The sequence below is a fragment of the Aquarana catesbeiana genome, linkage group LG01 (genome assembly GCF_042186555.1).
Source record: "Aquarana catesbeiana isolate 2022-GZ linkage group LG01, ASM4218655v1, whole genome shotgun sequence".
NCBI lineage: Eukaryota > Metazoa > Chordata > Amphibia > Anura > Ranidae > Aquarana > Aquarana catesbeiana.
In genome coordinates this window covers 354,835,296-354,858,325 of record NC_133324.1, presented here as the reverse complement: position 1 = coordinate 354,858,325, position 23,030 = coordinate 354,835,296, and positions in this window count along the sequence as shown.

Here is a 23,030-nt window from a genome sequence, read left to right as displayed (position 1 = left end):
TCACAATGTCAAAGAATATAGTGTTGTATCCAATAGTAATGTTACTAATGCATGACATGTAAAATCATGACATGTATAATCACTACTTACCACCCAAAAATGGAGCAGTAGGTGGTGAGGGCAATGTAACAAAAGGAGAAAAAAGAAATCCAAATACCTGGAAAATGTTAATATACCATTATTATATAGCTGTTATATGTAACCATCGGGCAGAAATTACATGTGAAGGAAAACTGTATTACGCCAGTTGAAAAAGCAAACATGTCTATCACATGATAGTGTGTACCTCGATTTCCTCATTCAAACCATTTGGAGCTAAAGTACTGAGGGGATAAATCCAAAATGTTTGTTTACACAGTTGTTGGAAACATTTGGCTGGTGAGTATTTTTCAGGTATGGATTCAATGACCCATACCTGAAGAATAATCTTCAAAGTGTGTAACCGGACATGTCTGCGGAAAGGGTAATACATTAAAGCAGGGGTAGGCAAAAAATGAACTAGCAAGTCCCCAATAAAAAGTAATGACAGCATAAAGAAAACATTAAGAAAAATATAATAAAACAAATGTCACTGTATAAATATAAACTTAGATTACTTTAAAAAGTTAGCTTCAGTGGGAAGCTTGGCATTCGCTTTCATTAACAATTTGTCACCCCGCAGGTCTGATGCAGGAGTCCATCATGAAGGAAGAACTGGCCATTTCTGGCCAGTGTAAGTAGTATGCAGGGCAGTGTCCTGGGGTCAGTAGTATGTAGGGTGCCTCTCAGGAGTCAGTAGTGTGCAGGGCAGTGTGCAGTGGTCTGTAGTAGGCACATCAGTGTGCAGGGGTAAGTAGTAGATAGGGTTAAGTACAAGGGCCATTAGCATGTTGAACAATGTACAGGGATCATGAGTATGTAGAGTAGAATACAGACATCAGCAGTTTGTGGGGCAGATTATAGGGGTCAACAGGGCAAAAAACTGGAGGTAGCAGGACAGTATACAGGGATCAGTAGAGCAGAGGACAGGGGTCAGCAGGGCAAAAGACTGGGGGTCAGGAGAGCAAAGTACAGGGGGGTTAGGAGGGCACAGTAGAGGGGGATAAGGATGGCACAGTAGAGGGGATCAGGAGGGTAGAGGGGAATCAGGAGAGCACGTTTTATGGGGATCAAGAGGGCACAGTACAGGGGGATCAGGAGGGCATAGTACTAGGGGCAGTAGTCTATGGTACAGAAGTGGTGTCCTCGTTCAGAGTAGCGCAGGAAAGCTGCTGTGACAAATCTACCTGGGCTGGTGCCCTGTTGCCCATTGGCCCTCCTCTCTCACGTGATGTCACCCACAAGTGTCTGGGATTGATGGCAGAGGATGAGCTCAGGTGTCTTCAAGCATGAATTCCAACTCACCTGAGCTATCTTGCCTGGAAGATGTCAAAGCTGACAGTGAATCATAGGCAGTGAAAGCATTCCCCACCCTGCATCTGTAAAGGGCGTGGCTCTACTGCCTATGATTGGCTATCGACAGCTTCCTGATGGCATAGCCCAAGTGGGTTTGGACTCGTGTGCTCATCAGGCATATCGCTTTTCTGTGCCGTTAGGAGCACTTTGGGCTGTGGGTTGGCAATGCAGAAATGCAAATGCAATCTACCAGTCACATGCTCAGGATCAACATGTAGATCGTGAATGATAAGTTCGATCCCTTCCTTAATGACTAAAGTGCTTGGCCAGAAACTTCCTTTCAACTATTGAATTGTTCCTCTCTGCAGGGTTAGTTTCCTGGAAACTAACCCCTATTTAGTTTGTAAGGTTGCATGGACAAAACTTTGTTTATCTGTCAATTGTTTCTTGAATGATGTTGCTACACAATTGTATGTACTTGCTTTTTGAACATTTTATTCAATACAGCACCAGTATTGCCCTCCCTTCTTATAACTATTACTTTGTATAGTGCTAAGAGAGATCAAGGTGAGTTTAAATGTGTTGGGAGTTCATTTGTATTCAATAGTAACTATATGAGTGCTGAAGATAGTTCCTGCTGGTGGTTTTGCTAAGTGTACCTGTAGTTATGCATATGTTAACATTTATCATGACAACTAGACCCCTTTTGGGGTTTTTTTTTTTATATTTGTATAAAAATAAAATATTGTTGATATTAGATCTATTTTTTTGTGTTTTCAAACTTTGATGCCCTAAAAAAATCCCATATAAAAGAAACAGGAGGGGAGACGCCTCTAAGTGTAGTATTAAAACAGTATAATTTATTGCACAAGATTAAAAACACTTTCAAGATATAAGTGGGAGTAATGCTCGTCATAAGTATGTAGTCCTGGGAGTTCTACTGTGTCCCACAGGCTCCTGGCACGATCCGGGTAGCTGGGAAAGGTTCTGGTGTGATGTTGTGCTGAATAGCTGTACATTGAGGAAAACCAGGAAGTAGTCAGCTCCATGCTGTCCAGCTCGAACCGGAAGAGGAAATGTCACCAGCAGGGGGCAGGAGGAAGGGGTCAGGACTGTCTCAGGACTACGCGCTCGGAGCTCACAGCTCCTTCTACTGGCCTGTTCTCTGGAGGAGAGCATCATTACCCGCAGTTGTACTGTGGCAGAATGGCATGGCTGGGCGAAACGTTATGTAACGTCGTTTCGCCCTGTGGCCCCGCTAGCCCCCCGAGCCGATGTGAGTTTCTGGTGGTCTCAAACACCGCCAGGCTCCCGCGATCGCTCGGGGCACACCGAGAACCGGGATGTGTGTGTGTAAACACAGTTTCCGGCTCTCTGAGGGGAGAACAGACAGATCGTCTGTTCATACAGAGTATGAACAGGCGATCTGTTATCTTCCCTGCACAGTCCCATCCCCCTTCAGTTAGAACACAAACTAGGACACACTTAACCCCTTCACTGCCCCCTAGTGTTAACCCCTTCACTGCCAGTGACATTTTTACAGTAATCAATGCATTTTTAATCGCACTGATCGTTGTATTAATGCCAATGGTCTCAAAAATGTGTCAAAAATCCGACGTGTCCGCCATAATGTCACAGTCACAATAAAAATTGCAGATCGCCGCCATTACTAGTAAAAAAAAAATTAATAAAAATGCTATAAATCTATCCTCTATTTTGTAGATGCTATAACTTTTGCGCAAACCAACATACGCTTATTGCAATTTTTTTACCAAAAATATATAGAAAAATACATATCGGCCTAAACTGAGGGAAAAAAAAAGGTTTTTTTATATATTTTTGCAGGATATTTATTATAGCAAAAAGTAAAAAATAATGCGTTTTTTTCAAAATTGGGGCTCTTTTTTGTTTTTTTAGTGCAAAAAATAAAAACCGCAGAGGTGATCAATTACCACCAAAAGAAAGCTCTATTTGTGGAGGAAAAGGGACATACATTTTGTTTGGGTGCAACATCGCACGACCGCGCAATTGTCAGTTAAAGCGACGCAGTGCCGAATCGCAAAAAGTGCTCTGGTCAGGAAGGGGGTAAAATCTTCTGGGGCTAAAGCAGTTAAATACAGCCTCCTGGGCATGACGTTTGCAGCCATAGAACTACAAAATCCACCCCTTTACCGTGTTTCAACTTTGTTTTTACCTAAAGACTGACTAATTAAATTATCACAAACTAAGGGCATTGCCTCCTGGAGCGTCAGATACCCAATTTACCTCCGCTTAAAAAAATCCCAGTCCACACATATTATCTTTTTTATTCATTAGTATTTGGGATGTGGCATCTCAAAGTTATTTGGCTCTGAAAAAGAATGCTTTAGTAAAGGTAAACTTAATATATTGTCACTCAATATGATTGGTAACTAGGCAAGCATAAAATGGATTAGCCATGATAATAACATAATTTAGCATACAAAGTGATTAACAGTAGGGACTAGGCATAAGATGACACTTGGAGTCCAAGTCAACTCAGCATAAACAGTAGCAAGTAGTAGTAGCAAGGACACCTCAAGTGCAGCAGAGAGAAGTAGTAAAGTTTATTCTACCAAGTGCTGGAACTAAACTATCAGAGCTAGTCCTAGACCAGTGATGGTGAACCTTGGCACCCCAGATGTTTTGGAACTACATTTCCCATGATGCTCAACTACACTGCAGCATGCATGAGCATCATGGGAAATGTAGGTCCAAAACATCTGGGGTGCCAAGGTTCGGCATCATTGTCCTAGACTGACTAGGTATACACTATTCAAAGAAAAGGAGGATGGTAGTGGAGGGAGCAGGGTATCAAAGGGGGCTTGCAGAACAATTACTATGGGAGGGGCAGGCCTTTGAGATGTTACTCTGCTGACTATTGTTGAGGCCCGTTAAGAGCATCGGTGCACTCAACAACAGTCCCAGTTAACCTGCACGCAGCATAGGTATGGTATAGTCTCTGCACAGGTATGCGGTATTGGATTGGAAAGGGTGCAGTCTAGATTTGGAAAAAGTGAGTTCAAGACTGCAGTGTGGAATGGGTATACTTGAGTATGGCCTCCAGTGATCAGCAGGGTATGCTCTCATCTCCCTACAGCAGTGGTGCAGGTACTGTGATGTGGGTGGTGCTGCGCAGCCCCCTGTGTTCTTAATCCTAGTTTTAGGCTCGAATCTCAGCTGGTATGGTCTCCCGCTGGCAGGCTCTCTTACTCCCTCGGTGCCAAAAGGAAGAACATTCTGGGGCAGTTTTATAAAAATAATTTTTTTACTCCACTTCTACTGCACAGTGCCTATTGGGATCTGTAGTGTAAGGAGTCTATTTGTCCCATTATATGGCTGCCATCTCAAACTACAACTCTCAGGACTCTCAGCATTCTGTGAAGTCCATGATCTTGTTTGGCCTTAGCTCTCAAACTGCTGGCTAGAGGAGAATGGTGCGGCATATTATCAGTATCTCAATAGAGCGAGAGACGAATGCAATGTCTCCTTCTCCAAATTGCTGTAGCCCAGCACCTGGTTACACGTCAAAAAAGCAAAGTTCTAAATGCAATGTGATATAACCTTTAACACTGACTCACAATGCATTGAATTTCAGGATAGATTCTAACTGGATGCCAAGATTGCTCTTTGTACTTAGTGCTTTACTCTTTCCATTTTCCTTATTAAATACTGTAATTCTGTAGTTCTGAAGGAAAACCTTGCCCTCATATTAACTACAACCCATCTCTCCCTATCAGAACATATGCCAATAGTTTTTAAACCCACACCTCCTCATTGCTTTGCTAGGTATCCCAACATATTGCATATTTAACAAGCAGGTGTAGAGATCATAGTAAAAAGCAAAACATAAAGCAGCCAGATGGATTTCAATTTACAAAAGAAAGATTAAATCTGATTGGTCATTGGTTGCAACATGCAGTGTATGAACTGTTGTTGTATTGAATACCTGTATTAAAATAACATGTTATAATTGATAAATGCTGTAAGGTGAGTGTAAACAATACCAAAAAAAAAACAAAAAACAAGGAGCTGTGAAAAATAGAATTGTGTTTATGGTTGTGTGACAAAAAACATATTACACTGACAGCACAGATTATGACTTTGAATGGTCTCAAGGAGAAATCAGCTCAAGGAGGTGTTCGCAGGGTTGCTGATTATTCTTATAGGAATCATTGGTAGTCATTCATCTGATGGAGGAAAATGGTTGGGCTAGCAGGCAGGTGGTCATCGGTTGGATAAGTGGATGTAATCAGTAGTTTTTCATATTCTGGTCGCAACATGTATTTTTTTTAGTCTTTAAATACTACTACATTTTGCACAAATTTATTTTGTTGAAGGCCACACTCAAAAAAAAATATATATTTTCTCCCTTTTCTGACCTACAAAAAACACCTCATTCACGCTTTAATCAAAAACACCTGTCTCTTAAGCCTCGTACACACGATCAGATTTTCTGACATGAAATGTGTGATGAAAGACTGTTGGCGGAAAATCTGACCACATGTATGCTCCATCGGACAATTGTTGTTGGATTTTCTGAGGACAAATGTTGGATAGCAGGTTTTAAAATTTTCCGTGGACAAATGTCTGTTGTCGGATTTTCCGAGCGTGTGTACATAAGTCCGTCGAGCAAAAGTCCAAAGTACAAACACGCATGCTTGGAAGCAAGCACGAGCCGGGATCAGTCGCTCTTGTAAACTAGCGTTCGTAATGGGGAATTAACATTCGTGACGTGGCAAATTATGAAATCTCGAAATGCAGCTTTGCTGGTGATACTAATGGAGTTATTGCAAACAAATTTTTTTTTTTTTTTACCACATCACCATTATCCCGTAGTTTTTAAGATCAAAGATACAACTATGTTGGTGTCCCTTGTAAATTGTACATTGTAGTTTTTTTTTTTTTTTAATTGCCTACTCCCAAACTGTCATTTGAAGTAAAACACATAGCCAAGTATTATTCTACACATTTATTTTATTGTGCATTAAAAAAAGAAAACAAAGAAAATTAGACATGCTATCTGCCAATAGAACTTAACCAAAAAGTGCATTCTATGCATCCAAAAATATAGAAAATATACCAAATCAAATCATTATTCAACCAAAAAAATAATGTCAAAGCAATAACTCCAAGGCCAATAATAAATAACATGTTATCTCCTCCGATTCCGCAACATGTCTGGTTGACGAATGAAACAAACTGAAAAGCACGAAATGAAAATCGCAAAATGAAAAGCGCGAATCAACACTCACCAAACTTCTACTAATACGAAATTAGCAGAAGGAGCCCAAAGGGTGGCGCTAAAGAGCTGAAAAACCATGTAGTATGTCACTACGTTCGTGATTGTTGGCCAACAATTGTGTGCCGTGTGTATGCAAGACAAGTTTGGGCCAACGCCCTTCGGACAAAAGTCCACGGTTTTGTTGGCCAACAATACGGTCGTGTGTACGAGGCTTTAGAAACAAGACCTACACTCTTCTGTTCAGGCCAACCTACACTGCTTTTTCTATTCATTAAAATAGCAATAGCAATTTACCAGAAATAATGTACAAGTGAATGTGAGAAATGACATCACTAAGGGAGCTAGGGAGGAGGTGGAATCCTTATGGGTAGAGCTCCAAAGGGATGAAGCTAAGGGGAAAATAATACTGGGAGTATGCTATAGGCCCCCTAACCTGAGGGAGGAAGGGGAGACAGATCTCCTATCACAATTTGGATTAGCAGCAAGGATGGGAAGTGTTATCATAATGGGGGATTTTAATTATCCAGACAGACTGGGCAGAGGGAACCACACATTCATCTAAGGCTCGCCAGTTCCTAAATGTCTTGCAGGACAATTTTATGCATCAGATGGTAGATGCACCAAGTAGAAATAAAGCGTTACTGGATCTACTGATTACCAACAATACAGACCTGATCACGGATGTGGAAATACAGGGCAATTTAGGTAACAGCGATCACAGGTCAATTGGCTTCAGTATAAATCACACAAATAGGAAACATAAGGGGAATACAAAGACACTGAATTTCAAAAGAGCCAACTTCCCTAAACTACAATACTTGCTAGAAGGCATTAATTGGGATAAAATCTTAGGAACAAAGAACACGGAGGAAAGATGGGTTTGCTTTAAGAGCATATTAAATAAGGGCATTAGCCAATGCAACCCATTGGGTAATAAATTTAAAAGAGCGAACAAAAGTCCTGGATGGCTTAACTCCAATGTAAAAATGCATATAAAAGCAAAGGAGAAGGCCTTCAAAAAATACAAAGTTGAGGGATCATCAGCGTTCAGACTTTATAAAGATTGCAATAAGAAATGTAAGGGTGCAATAAGGACGGCTAAGATAGAACATGAAAGACACATAGCGGAGGAGAGCAAAAAAAATCCCAAGAAATTCTTTAAGTATGTAAACAGTAAAAAAGGGAGGACAGACCATATTGGCCCCATAAAGAATGAGGAAGGACATCTGGTTACAAAGGATGGGGAGATGGCGAAGGTATTGAATTTCTTCTTCTCAGTCTTCATGAGGGAATCGGGGGGCTTCAGTAACCAAAACTGCAGTGTTTATCCTCATGACACATCACAGGAAGCACCTACATGGTTAACAGAGGACAGAATTAAAATTAGACTCGGGAAACTTAACATTAGTAAATCACCAGGACCAGATGGCTTGCATCCGAGGGTACTTAGGGAACTCAGTCAAGTAATTGCCAGATCATTGTTCCTAATTTTTACTGACAGTCTGACTGGAATGGTACCAGCTGATTGGAGAACAGTCAATGTAGCACCAATATTTAAAAAGGGCCCAAAATACATCCCTGGGAATTACAGACCAGTTAGCCTAATATTAATAGTATGTAAACTCTTGGAGGGGATGATAAGGGACTATATACAAGATTTTAGTAATGAGAGAATTAGTAATAACGGTATCATTAGCAGTAATCAGCATGGATTCATGAAGAATCGTTCTTGCCAAACCAATCTATTAACCTTCTATGAGGAGGCGAGTTGCCATCTAGATAAAGGAAGGTGCGTACACATGGTGTATCTGGATTTTGCAAAAGCATTTGACACAGTTCCCCATAAACGTTTACTGTACAAAATAAGGTCCGTTGGCATGGACCATAGGGTGAGTACATGGATTGAAAACTGGTTACAAGGGCAAGTTCAGAGGGTGGTGATAAATGGGGAGTACTCAGAATGGGGTGGCTAGTGGGGTCCCCCAGGGTTCTGTGCTGGGACCAATCCTGTTTCATTTGTTCATAAACGACCTGGAGGATGGGGTAAACAGTTCAATCTCTGTATTTGTGGACGATACCAAGCTAAGCAGGGCTATAACTTCTCCGCAGGATGTGGAAACCTTGCAAAAAGATCTGAACAAATTCATGGGGTGGGCAACTACATGGCAAATGAAGTTCAATGTAGAAAAATGTAAAATAATGCATTTGGGTGGCAAAAATATGAATGCAATCTATACACTGGGGGGGGAGAACCTCTGGGGGAATCTAGGATGGAAAAGGACCTGGGGGTCCTAGTAGATGATAGGCTCAGCAATGGCATGCAATGCCAAGCTGCTGCTAACAAAGCAAACAGAATATTGGCATGCATTAAAAAGGGGATTGATCCCAGAGATAAAACGATAATTCTCCCGTACCTGCCAAGGCTGTCCAGTTTTGGGCACCAGTCCTCAGGAAGGATGTACTGGAAATGGAGCGAGTACAGAGAAGGGCAACAAAGCTAATAAAGGGTCTGGAGGATATTAGTTATGAGGAATGGTTGCGAGTACTTAACTTATTCTCTCTGGAGAAGGGACGCTTGAGAGGGGATATGATTTTAATATACAAATACCATACTGGTGACCCCACAATAGGGATAAAACTTTTTTGCAGAAGGGAGTTTAACAAGACTCGTGGCCACTCATTAAAATTAGAAGAAAAGATGTTTAACCTTAAACTATGTAGAGGGTTCTTTACTTTAAGAGCGGCAAGGATGTGGAATTCCCTTCCACAGGCTGTGGTCTCAGCGGGGAGCATCGATAGTTTCAAGAAACTATTAGATAAGCACCTGAACCACCGCAACATACAGGGATATACAATGTACTGACATATAATCACTGACATAATCTGACATATAATCTTACATATAGGTTGGACTCGATGAACTTGTGTCTTTTTTCAACCTCACCTACTATGTAATAGGTAACCTCAGTTATCGTAATTTTATTCATGAAATTTATACAAGCCAGTATATCAGTTTTGCTAGCATGCATAGATACTGAATGTAGCTGATTGCAAGCATACAGATTTGATCTTTAACTCAATTGAAAAGGGCATTTTAAAAAAATGATTCAAGACAGGTTGTAATAGCCAATCATGCTTTGGGCATTGCTAAACTCCTTATTAAGACCCATTTGTGCTTCATTCAAAAACATTTTGTTGTTTTAAAAATCAGGCTAGGGATACTGGATAGAAATTGGCATGAGAAAACTCTTCTCGGTTTGGTTCACTGGTTGACTAATTTATTGAGCAAACAACAATATAACAGCATAGCAATTCACCAACTGCAGTTTTATTTCCTGTCAATAAGGTGTATCTAAAATTGTTTCTCGACTTTACCTATTTCAATAAACAGGAAAGAAAAAATATATCAATATTCAAAATGAGGAGTTTTCATGGTATATAAAAAAAACTGGGAATGGATAGCCCAAAATAGTCCCAAATGTAGTAGAGAATTAATGCAGGTGTTTTACTACAGGAATTAACCACTTGACCTCCAGAAGGTTTCACCCCCTTCCTGACCAGAGCATTTTTTGCAACTTGGCACAGTGCAGCTTTAACTGGTAATTGCACTGTCATGCAATGCTATACCCAGACAATTTTCTTTCCTTTTTTTGGTGGTATTTGATCACCACTGGGATTTTTGTTTTTTGTGATAAACTAAAAAAGACCGAACATTTTGAAAAAAATATATATTTTCTACTTTTTGTAATAAAAATTATCCAATAAACTAAATTTTTGTCATACATTTAGGCCAAAATGTATTCAGCTACATGATTTTGGTAAAAAAAAAAAAAAATTTTTACACAAAGTTGTCACTGAAATGATATATTGCTCACACATGCCATGGGTATATGTGGAATTACACCCCAAAATACATTCTGCTGCTTCTCCTGAGCATGGGGATGTGAGAGAATTTTTGGCAGTCTAGCCGCATACTGGTGCCAAAAACCAAGCACCGCCTTCAGTATTTCAATTGCTCAGTTGACTTCCTCACTACCTATCACAGTTTCGGAGGCCATTAAATGTCAAGATGGCACAACAACCCCCCCCCCCATGACCTCTTTTTGGAAAGTAGAAACCTCAAGCTATTTGATGAGAGGCATGTTGAGTCAGTGGAATATTTTATGTTTTGCCACAAGTTTCGGGTAAATTACAAAAAAATTTTTTTATTTTTTTACACAAGGTTGTCACTTAAATTACAGTATATATTGCTCAAACATGCTATTGGTAGATGTGAAATTATACCACAAAATACATTCTACTGCTTCTCCTGAGTATGGGGATACCACATGTGTGAGACTTTTTGGCAGTCTAGCAGCGTACAGGACCCTGAAAACCAATCATCACCTTCATGCTTTCTAAGGGCATAAATTGCTCATTTCACTTCTTTACTCACAGTTTCGGATGCCATTAAATGCCAAGATAGCACAACCCCCCCCCCAAATTACCTCTTTTTCGGAAAGTAGACGGGGTAAGCTATTTTCTGAGAGGCATGTTGAGTATTTTGCAGATCTCGCTTTTTGTCACAAAGTTTTGAAAGATTAAAGAAGAAAAATAAATTTTCCTTTTCTTTCTTCATTTTCTTCATTTTCCAAATAATTGTGGCTACTTTCACCAAACTGTGATAGGTAGTGAGTAAAATGAGCAATTTAAGCGTTGAACCCACAAACAATATATATATATATTTTTTAAAGCAGAAGAATAAAATGGTGGGTATTGCATCATTTTTCACACAGTATTTGCACAGCGATTTTCCAAATGCAATTTTTTTGGAAAAAAAAACACTTTGAATTTTAATGCACAAATACACAATATATTACCCAATTATTTGGTAAAATATAAAAGATGATCTTATGCCGGTACATAGATACTAACCACTTAATGTAAATATCCCCTATGATATCAAAAGGTAGTGATTAGCCACTAGACTGCTCTTACAAACAGTGGGAGGGGACGATCCCCCCTCTGTCCACCCCAGCCCCTATGCTTCGGCATTTATGCTCTTTTTTTAACTGCGGTGGTGAAATCACCTCCTACAGCTCTGTTGTCACTGATTTACGTATCCTGAAAGCAAACCCTGTTGCTGTCAGAATAAACAGTTTTGAAAAACTTGGGGTCTATTAAACTCTAGATCTCTCCTCTGCCCTTAAAGCATCTGACCACACCAAGATGTGTGTGAGAAGATGCTTTCCCAATTAAAAAGTGGCGCTATTTATATCGCTATTTATATTTTTAAAATCAAAGTGATTAAATGCTCGCAGCTTTCGGTTTCTTAGGCCACAGAGATGATTGGAGCTGTTCTGGTCTCTAATTAGCTCTATTGTCAGCGGGTGGTGGAACCACCAGCTGCATTCTCGGGTTCCCTGGAGGGACAGGAGAGCCAGAGGAAACCGTGGAGGGCAGTGGGAGGGGAGGGACGTCCCCTCCCACTGTTTGTAAGAGCAGTCTAGGGGCTAATTAGCCACTAGGATTGCTTTATACATGAAAGCTGACTGCCGGCTGAAAAAAACAATACCAAGATGATGCCTAAACCTGCAGGCATCATCCCAGTATAACTACTCAAAGTCCAGCGACATACCAGTTTGTTGTTGGTCCTTGTTGGGCATATATTGTGATGTTCTTTTTTTTCATGCAGCCTGTGGGCTGTACGAAAAAAAGAGAACCTAACAGATTCCTCCATTCACATTGATTGATATGGATTTAGAGATCTCTGCCAGAAAAAGTGTGTAGTATGCCCACCATTAGAATACTGCCCTGCATCCACCTACTTCTAATGATGGGCATACATGCAGTGGTGTATATAGGTTTTGTGCTGCCCTAGGTCTGACTAAATTCATGCACCCCCTAATTTAAATAAGACCCACCCGTCCTGTCAAAGCCACACCCCTTCCTATTTAAGACCCACCCTATCATCTGTAAACAACACTCCTTCCAGACCCCCGACCCCTCCATCTCTCCCTAGCAGCAAAAATACCCCCTTTCAGCACAAATCCTCACCCTCATATAACCCCGAACAGTACAAATTCCCCTTTTCAGCACAAACCCTTGCCTCAATCTCCCCTTTCCCAGCACAAATCCCCCCTCTTAGCACAAATCTTCCCCCATCTTTCCCTCCCAGCATAAATCCCCCTCTCAGCACAAATCCTTCCCCATCTCTCTCTCTCCCAGCATAAATCCCCCTCTCAGCACAAATCCTTCCCCATCTCTCTCTCCCAGCATAAATCCCCCCCATCTGCCCCTCCCAGCATAAATCCCCCCTCTCATCACAAATTCTCCCCATCTCCCCCTCCCAGCATAAATCCTCCCCATCTCCCCCTCCCAGCATAAATCCCCTCTCTCATCACAAATCCTCCCCCATCTCCTCCTCCCAGCATAAATCCCCCCTCATCACAAATCCTCCCCCATCTCCCCCTCCCAGCATAAATCCCCCTCTCATCACAAATCCTCCCCCATCTCTCTCTCCCAGCATAAATCCCCCCATCTCCCCATCCAAGCATAAATTCTCCCTCTCAGTACAAATCCTCCCCCATCTCCCCCTCCCAGCATAAATTCCATCTCTTATCACAAATCCTTCCCCATCTCCTCCTCCCAGCATAAATCCCCCTACTTCCCCCTCCCAGCATAAATTCTCCCTCTCATCACAAATCCTCCCCATCTCCCCTTCCCAGTATAAATCCCCCCTACCTCCCCCTCCCAGCATAAATTCTCCCTCTCATCACAAATCCTCCCCCATCTCCCCCTCCCAGCATAAATCCCCCTACCTCCCCCTCCCAGCATAAATTCTCCCTGTCATCACAAATCCTCCCCCATCTCCCCCTCCCAGCATAAATCCCCCCTCTCATCACAAATCCTCCCCCATCTCCCCCTCCCAGCATAAATTCCCCCTCTCATCACAAATCCTCCCTCATCTCCCCCTCCCAGCATAAATCCCCCTACCTCCCCCTCCCAGCATAAATTCTCCCTCAGTACAAATCCTCCCCCATCTCCCCCTCCCAGCATAAATCCCCCCTCTCATCACAAATCCTCCCCCATCTCCCCCTCCCAGCATAAATTCTCCCTCTCATCACAAATCCTCCCCCATCTCCCCCTCCCATCACAAATCCTCCCCCATCTCCTCCTCCCAGCATAAATCCTCACTTTTCAGAAAAAAAACCCTCATCTCAAACCTGTGCCTCCTTTGCTCCCCTTCCAGTACAACCCCCCCCCCCCAGCTCTTTCTCCTGTTCTGTAAGAGCAGCCTCCTATGCTAGGACTTGTAGTGCACTCTGGGGGGCTGACATAGGGCAGCCTCCTATGCTGGGACTTGTAGTGCCCTAGACTACAGGGGACTGAAGAATGGCAGCCCACTCTGCTGAGACTTGTAGTGCCCTCTGTTGGGGACTGAGGAATCCTCAGTCCCCCCACAGTCTAATACACTACAAGTCCCAGCATAGGAGGCTGCCATATCTCAGCCCCCCCAGAGTGCACTACAAGTCCCAGCATAGGAGGCTGCCATATCTCAGCCCCCTAGAGTGCACTACAAGACCCAGCATAGGAGGCTGCCATATCTCAGCCCCCCAGAGTGCACTACAAGTCCCAGCATAGGAGGCTGCCATATCTCAGCCCCCCAGAGTGCACTACAAGCCCCAGCATAGGAGGCTGCCATATCTCAGCCCCCCCGAGTGCACTACAAGCCCCAGCAAAACGGGCTGCCACCAGACCTCCAAACAAAGCATGAGGAGACTGCACAGCCTTCCACTCATTCCTTGGCTGCCATACACTCTTCCCCACTCTCCTCCTACCTGAGTCTGGGCTGCATGGTGAAGCAGTGGGCGGGATTTCCCAATGTCTGAAGACATGTCCAGGCTCCCAGACCCTGGCGCAGCACAGAGCACACAAGGCTACAGATCACTCCGCCACTGGTCAGGCACCTCAGTGGCTGTGGGCGGCGGATGTGCACACGGGAGGCTGCATCTAAGCGGGAGGAGGCTGTGGGAACCAGGACTCGGGAGGACGGGTCGGGGGGAAGTTTTTGTGAGGGGGGGCGGCTTTTTTGCCGCCCCCCACAGAGTGCCGCCCTAGGCCTGGGCCTTGTCGGCCTAGGCCAAGACACAGCACTGCATACATGCAATGTTCTTTTTTTTGTTCAGCCCATGGGCTGACTCCTCCATTCATATCAATCAATGTGGATGAAGAAATCTCTGCCAAGAAAAATGAAAAAAATATATATATGCTGAAGCATAGGGGCGATCCCCCCTCTGTCCACCCCAGCCCCTATGCTTTGGCATTTATGATCTTTTTTTAACTGCGGTGGTGAAATCACCTCCTACAGCTCTGTTGTCACTGATTTACGTATCCTGAAAGCAAACCCTGTTGCTTTCAGAATAAACAGTTCAGTGCTGCAGCTGAATGGCGTACCTGCAAAGAAAACAACGGTTAAAAATAAAACACAGTAACAATAAAGCATTAACTCAGAAAAACAACAACTTTTTTTTATTGCAATCTGTGCCAAAAAAAAAAAATAATATATGGCAACGCATAGGGGCGGTCTGCCCTCTGTCCACCCCAGCCCCTATGCTTCGCCATATATGCTTTTTTTAACTATGGTGGTGAGTCATCGATTTACATATTGTGAGAGCAAACCCTGTAGCCATCAGAACAAACAGATCAGTGCTCCAGCTGAATGGCGTACCTGCCAAGCAAACAATTTTTACCAATAAAACACAGTACTGTAACAATAAAACATTACAGTATAGCAGTATAGTATAAAATACAGTAAAACAGTAAAATAAATAAAACGACAAACATTTTTGGCTTTTTTATTTTTTTACATTTTTTTAATTCTTTGTTTCTTTTTTTTTTTTTTACACTTTTTTTGTAACTATAAAAAAACGTTAAATGTTCCAGGCTAGGGTCTTTCAAAATGCGATAGCCATCTAACATCTTTCAAAACCCTGTGTGAATGTGTGCCCTAGACTGTGCTGTGCTGCACCCTATACTAATAATCCACTAGTGTGTGGTAGCGACAGAAACAGTCCTGGATGCAGAGACCTGGTTGGCCAGGGCAGGAGGGACAAAAATAGCGGGCGTCACACCTACATCTGCGTTTGCTACAAACACAACATCTTTTTTGGGGTGCTCTTTGGGTAGGCGTACCAGGGAGGACATCCAGAAAATGCCTCTCATGCAGCCAGCTCACTGCATCTGGATTGGGAAATTGGGCCACAGCACCTTCTGGATACAGAAGGGCTGTGATGACCTCTTCCTGGAATTTTATGAATGATCCACTTCTTCCTGACGCTTTGTATAGTACATAAGCGTTGAACAGAGCCAATTGGAATAAATATACAGACGTTTTTTTGTACCAGCATCTGGCCTTACGGCAACTAAGTACGGCCCCATCATCTGGTCACTGAAGTCCACCCCTCCCATTTTAAGGTTGTAGTCGTGGACACAGAGGGTCTTCTCAACAACCAGTTGCCGTTACAGTTTGGACTGCCGTATCTGCGTGAATGGAAGATGTTCCATTTGTCCTTCCACTTCACTGCAAACAATTCATTACACCTCAAGCAGGCTCTCTCCCCCCATCTAATTCGGGTATATACAAGCCATTGGGGAAAGCCTCGGAGATTAGATCGCATGGTACTACATGCGACAATTCCAAATTCAAAGAGGTGTCTAAAAAGTGGCACGCTTGTGTAATAATTGTCCATGTACAAGTGGTACCCCTTTCGGAATAAGGGTGACACCAAGTCCCAAACAATCTTACCACTGCTCCTTATGTTGTCTGGGCAGTCGGGGGGCTCCACCCTGCTATCTTTTCCCTCATAAATCCAGAAACTATGTGTATAGCCTGCTGCCCTGTCACAGAGCTTATACATTTTGACCCCGTATCTGGAACACTTGCTGGGGAGAAACTGTTTGAAAACAAGGCGTCCAGAAAACCTAATCAGGGACTCGTCTATGCAGACAGCTTGTTGGGGCATATACAAGGCTGCAAATTTTTGGTTCAAGTGATTTATAAGGGGCCGAATTTTGTGGAGCCGGTCATATCCAGGGTCACCGCAAGGATGACAGAGTTCATTGTCTTTGAAGTGCATAAACCACAATATTTGCTCGTATCTATTCCTGGCCATGGAAGCAGAGAACACGGGCATATGATGAATTGGGTCAGTGGACCCATATGACCACAACTCATTCTTTTTAGCAATGGCCGTGTTGAGGGATAGGTCCAGAAACGTATTAAGTTTCTAAACTGATAGGTTTCCAATTGTCTGACAAGGGTTTGGGGCGATTGATTGGCATATAAATTGCTTTGGTCCACAATAGATTTGTACAGATCTTCCATGAAAAACAGCTAAAAAAACCAAGGGGCGTTAAATCTGCTGTTTCCACCCAAATTCTGTGTTGGCCAGTGAATGGGGGGAAGTACTGGCGCTGCAGAATCTGTGGGCCACCAATCAGGATTTGCAAACAGGAGGGGCACTATGGGCTCTACAGGCCTGTGTTTGAATTCTTGGTGGCTGCGGGACACTACTTGTGCTAGCCACCACACCAGCTTGAACTGCTCTTTGGGACACGCCATGTCACCAAGTGTTACTGCAGTACTGGCTTGTCTACAACCAGGATGTACTAGGCCACTGGTGCTTGCCAGTTCACCAGAAGGTAGAGTGGCACTAGTACCGCCACTCTGCTGCATACGAGAATCATGCGATTGTAGCACCTCAGCAACAGGGGAACATGGCCGGGTACGCCTGACCTTAGCAGGGACCTCTACTCCGTCATCAGTTCTATCTGTCAGGGTGCCGCTGCTCTCTACAGGTTTGAATACTTAGCCTGATTCTGACAATGAGGACTCCCCATCGCTCTCATCTGTCATGCTCAGTATCCTGTAGGCCTCATCACTAGTGTACCCTTTATTTGACATTTTGGCCAATAAGTGTAAAGGTCCCTAATGTGACTCACAAGTTAAAAAAGCATGTGGTTGTCAAGGACTGTTTGAGCCGCTACAAAAAAATGTAACTGCTAGCGCTAGTAGAGATCAGGCCTGACTCTACTAACGCTGCGGTTTTGTGTACTGTGTATTGGAAGTGACAGTGATCTACTGACACTGCGCTTGTTTGGGGGGTGGGGGGCGGAGGGGCTAAACAAAGGTGCTGGCAGGTGTCGGGGCTGATGCTGCTAATGCTGTGTTTTTGGGAACATTGTGCTATTAAGGACGCTAGTATAGTTCTGTTCTGATCAAAGATATTGATTCTATACTAGTAGTGGAGGTGTATTGTGTGTGTGTGTTAGTATTACTGGCAATCAAAGGGTTAAAATTTATTAGTGAATATGTGGCGGGCAAGCTAAAGCTGTCTGGGATTGACGCTAACTGACGCTGACACTAACTGACGCTGATGCTAACCGGCGTCACCCATGACACTAATACAGTGCTCAGAAAAAAGATCTGTACCCTGTACTAATGACACTGACAGGGGGTGAAAGGGTTAACTGGGGGTGATCAGGGGATTAAAACTTTATTAGAGAATATATGGAGGGTACTCTGACCCTATCTGGGACTGCCGCTAACGCTATCTAGCGTCACCAGTGACACCAATACAGTGATCAGTAAAAAATCTGTACACTGTACTTCATGACACTGTGGCAGGGAGTGAAAGGGTTAACTTGGGGGGCGATCAGGGGGTTAAATGTGCCTAACTATGTGAACTGATGTAAGTGTCGTGCTTTACTCATGGTAGATGCTCTCTCCTCTCATGCTGGAACCAAAAAGGGCTCCAAGAGAGGAGATTGCATAATTTCCTGTGCCTGTGTTTACATTACACAGGCACAGGACAGTCTGCCATTCGTCAATGATTTATGGCCTGGACCTGTAGCTTGATCGGTTCTGAAACAAATCCAATCACCGTGGGGACAGCGGACACGTGTGCGCGACCCCCCTATCCGTGGCCGCAAATCACGTACAGGTTTCGTGATTTTGCACAGCCTGGCCGCCCTGCTGCAGTAAAAGTACGTGAAGCAGTCCGGAACAGGTTAAGAGACCGCAGAAGACACAAGTATTAAAAATAGGCTAGCAACAGGACAATTTTAGGGCCTCATGCACTCAGGAGTTAAAAATACCACTTTTACATGCATTTGAATTTTTTTCAGCCTCTAAATGCCTCTCTCTATCAGTTTATGTGGACATGCACACATAGGCTTTTACTGGTGTAGCAAGGTCCCCGGCCTCCTTCGGTCTAATGAGAACCTCCAGAGATAGCTGATATCCTTCTGTATATGGTGGGTTGTGAGGCATGGTGGGTGCAAAGCAAGGTAGATTCATTGGGCGCCAGACACTTCTTGAATGCAAAAGAGATTTTATTTCTCTTAACAGAACTTTGGAAGAGAGGGTTAGGGCCAGGACACCCTTAGGTAGTTGCAAGATTAATAGGCAGACTCCAAGACTTCAGCAGGAGGACAGCCATGCGTGGAAAGGCATCTAGCAAGACACCATATCTGCATGTGTAGGAATGCTGTCTCCTATGGCAACAGTCTTTAACAGTTCCTAACACAAAGTGTAACAGTTCCTCCTCTTCAATTACAATCACTTCTTGTAGTTCTTCAGCCCACTGAGCTCCCAGTCTCTCATTAGACTAGATGATTCACTGCAATTGAATCCCTTGAGCTCCTCCAATCTTCACGGTAGTATCTTCCTCAAGCGTCAACCCTGCCACTCCGCTGGGTCCCTAGCTTGGCACTCAAGATACCTCTCAAGCTTCACCCCACTGGCTTGCTCAGTCTCTGGCTTGACACACAAGGCTGCTCTGCAAGCGTCACCTCCGCTGGCTGGGTCCCTGGCTTGATACCCAATGAAATTTCCTGATTCTTCACCATCTCCGGTTGGTGAGAATACTGCTCCAGTACTTGCTTCAGCTACTCACTGTTGTCCCTGGTAATAAGGTGGTTGGTCCCTTTGTGGCAACAGCTTCCCTTCTACCTCCGACCACGACAGGTTCTCCGGCCGGCAGAACCGTTAATTCTGGTTGGACTGCAATCCCAACCCTGCGCTGCTCTGTTGCTTCTGGATAGGCCCTCAGACAGCCTATCAGCCAGATGTGCCCGGGATAGGCCCAAACTCCGGCCTAGCAGCCCGGGCAATACAACACATGTCCACCCAGACAGCCGTCCAGGTGGCACAGAACACTGATCACCTGACTCCACCCAAATATACACAGTAGGTTCTCCCAGCAGGCCAAGGGATTTAAGAAAACCCCTGCCCATTGGCTGAGATACCCCATATACCCATAATCTGACCTTGCAGTGCCCTTCTTATATCTAATGCCACCACCAGATACCCGGCCACCCAGTGGAAAAAAGAGAGAAGAGCAGGAATTTCAGACTTATGCCCTGTACACACGATAGGATTTTCCGAAAACAAAACCTTGGATTTTTTTCCGACAGATGTTGGCTCAAACTTGTCTTGCATACACATGGTCACACAAATGTTGTCGTAAATTCCATATGTCAAGAACGCAATGACGTACAACACGTACGACGAGCCGAGAAAAATGAAGTTTAATAGCCAGTGCGGCTCTTCTGCTTGATTCCGAGCATGCGTGGAATTTTGTGCGTCAGATTTGTGTACACACGATCAGAATTTCCGACAACGGATTTTGTTGTCGGAAAATTTGAGATCCAGATCTCAAATTTTGTTTGTCAGAAATTCCGACGGAAAATGATGGAGCCTACACACAGTCGGAATTTCCGACAACAAGCTCCCATCGAACATTTGTTGTCGGAAAATCCTATCGTTTGTACAGGGCATTAGACTGAAATCAATTGATTCTCAACAATTAGCCAAGGTAGCTATACCTGGCAGGTAAATTTAGGAGCAACCCTGCCTAAACACCAGGGTGCTACACTGGCATATTTACAACAGAGTGTTTAGAGGCTGAAAAAAACACCATCACTTGCATATTCAGGAGAGGAGCGTTTGAGCAGAAAAAAAAAAACACTTGACATTTTGCAAAACGTGACTTTAGGTGTGTTCTCTAAGTTGATTTTCTCCTGTCATGCCAGGAGGAAAGGCATTCAGAGGAGTTGGCAGGTAGATGCATATTTTATACACATTTTATTATTTAAAATGTATTTAATTTCTATGTAGCTCTACCCCCAGTGGAGCTGCTGAATTGTTTTGACCCCTTTCACACTGGGGCGCTTTACAGGCGCTACAGCCTGAAAGTGCCGCTGCTTTGTCTCCAATCTGAAAGCCCTGAGGCCTTTCACGCTGGAGCGGTGCACTGGCAGGACTGGAAAAAAAGTCCTGCTAGCAGCATCTTTGGAGCGGTGAAGGAGCGGTGTATACACCGCTCCTGCCCATTGAAATCAACGGGGCACCGCGGCTATACCCTTTCTCGGCCGCTAGCGGGGGGTAAAAACCCCCCGCTAGCGGCCGAATACCGCCGCTAAAACCACTACTTTTAGCGGCGCTTTACCGCCGACGCACCTCCCGCCCCAGTGTGAAAGGGGCCTTTGTGATTTATCTGCACACCTGAAGATGACACACCTTGCTCACCCAGAACTTACTGACACACCTTGAAATGTTTTAAAGGATTTAAAAGGCTAAGCAAAGCTAAACGAGGAGAAGATTAGCAAGGGTACTTGTGCAAACAAGGCAATGACATTACTCTGAGAGATATGGTTAAACACCTGCAGTATTCTAAATAGCAGTAATTAATAGAGCCGAACTGCATTTACCCAGCCACAGTATATAAAGACAGTCCTAACTTGCTGTAACAGTCCCCTTTTTGTCATAATGACCAGGGAATGAATAAAAAAAAATTTTTATCAGATTGCTCAACAGTTTCCAGCAGACAACAGCTTAACTTCTCTGATGTGATTTTAGTCTCTTACCAGACCCAGGGCACCCTCTTCTTTTTCAGTACAAGTCCAGTTCAAGTCAGACAGGGATAGAAGTTGCTGATCTCTCTCTTTGAATCCTGCTGAGATGGTCCCTCTTTTCCTTCCTTACTAGTGGTGGGAGTGCTCACTAGTACATAGTGATCTCACCAGGTATCCAAATCACACCCTCTCAGTAAGAAGGTTCTCAGTCTCTTTGCTCCTCTGAATTCTCACTGGATTGTGGTCAGCTATGGCAGGGGACTGGTTCATCCAGCAGAGGCAGCTCAGTCTCTTTCACATACACATTCTTGCTTCCAGGACCTTCCCCTCACATGTAGCATTGAACAGAGTATGATGGTAGCTGCAGTCTCTGATCAGCACTCTTCTTCTTGGCAGCACAGCATCAGATAGCTCCAGCAAAACTCTGGCCACACACCACTGCCCCCCCCCCCCCATCACGGCAACCTTGTGGTGCTCTTAGTCGGTCAGCACAGGCAAATGGATACAGCAGCAAATGGTCCCCCCAGTGGCTTTCCCCCTGCATTCTCCAGGTTGGTGGTACAACAGAGCTCCCTTTTCCCACAACCCAGTTCACTTTCCCCTTGCTCTGTTGCATCCAATCACTCGATCCAGACACAGACAGGGTGCCTGCCACCCCATCCTGAAGACACTCCTTAGATGAGCATGGCAAAGTGGTCGCTGTAAAAATGGTTGCTGCACTTCTACGTGAATAAATATTCATTTTAACCCTGTCCACACAGCAGAATAATACAGCAGTAACAAAGGGAGAAGTTCCACACCAGTTATCAGATAAAGTCCAGGTTACATCTTTGCATCTACTTACAATTTTATTTTTTTCCATCCCTAACCTGGTGAAGCAAACAGGAAAACTGGGTACTATATGTAGCGCTGACATTTTTGCTTTGTAATGCCATATAATGCAAAGAGCGATAGACAATTTTATATACTGGTATTTGGCTCCCTCCAGTGGTAAAAATGTGAATAGACTTCTGTATTTTTCACACACAAGCTAAACAGGAAGTAACTTAATGTTCACCTTATGAAAGAACTCGCTTACCAGAATGCTCACCTACCTACCCATGAACACTGGGTGACTGAACTGCATGCTGGGTAGGCAATAAAAGGGCCAGTGCGGCCATTTTCTTTCTCTTGTTCCTGGGACGCATGGCCTGCCAGCAGGGCCCTGTGGGTGTGTGTGTGTCCCACAGAGCCGCTGGCCTACATTGCGCAGAGCGAACTTGAAGCCTGAGGAGGAGTTCACACCACAGCATGCTGTAGCAGCAGTGTGGTCAGATCAGGAAGGATCCAGAGACCCTTGACGGAGGTAACTGAGGACTCCCGGTCATCTTGGGAACGGAACAGCGTGATGGCGTGGCTGCAGCAAACAAACAGATCTTGTGGAGCAGAGGCATCCAGCTGTCTGGACCTAGTGTGGTGAGAGGGCTGATGCCCAGAAGTTTGTACCGCATTTCAC